Source organism: Amphimedon queenslandica, unplaced genomic scaffold (assembly GCF_000090795.2).
Source record: "Amphimedon queenslandica unplaced genomic scaffold, v1.1 AMPQUscaffold_9929, whole genome shotgun sequence".
NCBI classification, from domain to species: Eukaryota; Metazoa; Porifera; class Demospongiae; order Haplosclerida; family Niphatidae; genus Amphimedon; species Amphimedon queenslandica.
In genome coordinates this window covers 1-2384 of record NW_003549800.1, presented here as the reverse complement: position 1 = coordinate 2384, position 2384 = coordinate 1, and the positions used below count along the sequence as shown (strand labels likewise).

Sequence of the window (2384 nt, the reverse complement as noted above, 5' to 3'; positions counted from 1 at the left end):
AACATACATGTAAGAACATGCATATGTATCAGAAAATGTTATAAAAAATTAAGAATTCTCTACTTGACATTTTTGGCAGAATTTGGTTGTTGCTATAGAAAAGCAATCAATAACAAGAAGTAGCACCAGAGAATCAGTAAGTACATGTACATGTACATGTAAATGTGTATGTAATGCATTAAGTATAATGTGCATTTGTGTGTAATGTCTGCTCACTTCAATTAGTCTAGCTCATCCATCAGTCATAGGAAGAGGACAAGAGTAGAGACCAGATGAAGGAGAGAACAAGAATAACTGCCTCAACTGGTGGAGTCACCTACAAATTAACATTAATAACAGTGCCTCAGTACTTCAATCATAATACTGTATGGCTGGTAATTGTAGAGGGGTGCTAAGTTATTAGTGATTGGTGGGTTTTAATTTGAGCATACCACCATACACATAATGATTCAAAATGGCTGGCTTTATTTGGCCAATAGCTTTCACAACCTGAACTTGAAAAAGATTACTAGCTATTTAGTATGCCATTATCAACCTCCATTCTGAGTGCTTTCTATCATACCCAATGGCAACAAGACCTTCTATTGGGTCCCCTTGCCAGCAACCCTTCAACAATGGTACATCCTCCTTACACATTCATGTATATATCCCTTGGCACGGTAAAATCATTAAATTAAATTACAGTTACCTCGTTTGGTAGTTTACAGGAGAGGTCACTGCGGAGTCACTGAGTCCTCCATGAAAGGATTGCAGAGGTTTGGTTGAGCCTGGCTAAAGCTTCCATGTCTGGCTGGATAAAACGTATCACTCTTGGAGCTACTATTCCTTACGACAGGAGGAAGAAAGGAGCAGAAAAGAGTAGGAAAAAACCGAGGAAAAAACCTAGTCTCGTCCTCCAAAAAGCTGAAGTTAAATTGAGTAAACAAAGAGTTAATTTTATGATGTTATGTAGGCGTGGTGTAAAGTGCAGTAATTAAAAATGGCGGATTTTCTGTCCAGCCAATACTGGGTCATTGCTCATGTACCAGGTATCCAAATGACGTAATGCTAACCATCATCATAATGGGTGGGTCTACCGGTCTAGCCAGTAGGACAATTATCATTATGAGAGAGCAGGACAATAGACATGCCGTTAAAGACAGGAATGGATCCAATTATTTGCGTGGGCGCAATCTGCGCATGCGCAGTACTGACTAAATTGTACTTCAATTTATAATGTTCATAACTCAAACAAAAATGTAAAAAACAGTTCAAACATGAATAAATGCTTGTTTAGCCACACATTTGATTTCAGGTTACTCTGTTGAGTCTACAAGGAATAAGCAATATTAATAATAAATGTAAAAAGTACATGTACTTTGCATTAATGTTTACAAAGAACTTTGTAGCCTATTTTCATCTCTAAAAATAATTTGACAGGAATTTCATTCTACAGATAACAAAAACAAATTTTATACAGCAATAATAGTTTTTACTGACCTGGAAATATACTGGTGTCACATTAAGTAGTGCCAAGGGAAATAAAGAGTTGATAATATATCTAGTCTTGGGGAAATGTTATCTGTTTAACAGAGATAAGAAGTTAAAAATAAACCTTTCATTGCAAATGCCATACACATGGAGCTAGATATTTCTGTGGCCCAAAATTTCTGCTAATTATGCAGATTTCAAAAACTGCGAAAATTTAATCCTTTAAAATCAGTACACATTGAAAGGCATGGTGATTTTGCTAAAATAAAATCTGCAAAATTCACAGAAATTTTGGGCGACAGTAATTTCTAGCTACAATTAAAGAAATTTCTAGGTACAATTCTAAACATTAGTAGCATAATAAAATAAATCATTTCATGAATAATTATTCTATTAAGTACCAACATCTCCAAATATAGCATCCAGAGTTTCGTCCACCACCATGAATAATACTGATAGCTTTTCGTGACATTCTAATTATCATAAAAATAGCATACATGTAAGTTCAAAACTACAAAACTAACAGCTTTAATAGTCAGAAGTACTATAAAAGTGGAATATGTCATTGCTTGCATTATTTAATGCATGAATAAAAAATTTACGAATTTAAAAACTATACTGACTTAAAAACTAATTATAGACCACTGGAGGTGAGAATTGGAAATGAATTTCATTAATTTTATATACGGTATCTGCCCACATGTCATAATTGGCTGTCATTTTCGTTGGAAAGTTTAAGGAAGTCGGCAATGAACGCAAGAAGAAAATGCCTCACTTACCTGCTGTAGCTCTATTAAAAGCTAAAATGTGCTTGTTATAAGAAAAAAGATCTGCCTTTAAGCTTCTTCTCCAAAAGATGTGGTCTAATTTGTCCCAGAATTCTCAATACAGGTTTGTTTTCATGCCAGCCCGTT

General features: G+C 34.7%; 1 protein-coding gene and 1 long non-coding RNA gene across 4 annotated transcripts in view; both read right to left on the bottom strand.

Annotated features, from left to right (window-relative positions):
* The window catches only part of LOC109590503 (cytoplasmic dynein 1 heavy chain 1-like), a 3127-nt gene extending 2241 nt beyond the window's left edge, over positions 1-886 (bottom strand). The window contains exons 1-2 of the mRNA XM_020006404.1: positions 689-886; positions 217-316 (exon numbers count right to left, since the gene is read on the bottom strand). The gene's annotated coding sequence lies outside the window, so the exon portion shown is untranslated. The remainder of the gene's footprint in view (positions 1-216; positions 317-688) is intronic.
* A 310-nt stretch (positions 887-1196) lies between these two features.
* On the bottom strand, positions 1197-1961 carry LOC109590502 (uncharacterized). 3 transcript variants are annotated; one of them, XR_002189353.1, is made up of 4 exons: positions 1872-1961; positions 1480-1561; positions 1358-1429; positions 1197-1309 (listed from the first exon to the last, which is right to left on the bottom strand). It is a non-coding gene; the product is annotated as an uncharacterized LOC109590502 (long non-coding RNA). The 3 variants fall into 3 exon arrangements; XR_002189352.1 differs by having other exon boundaries at positions 1358-1401; XR_002189354.1 differs by having other exon boundaries at positions 1358-1401; positions 1876-1942.
* Between the last annotated feature and the right edge of the window lie 423 nt (positions 1962-2384).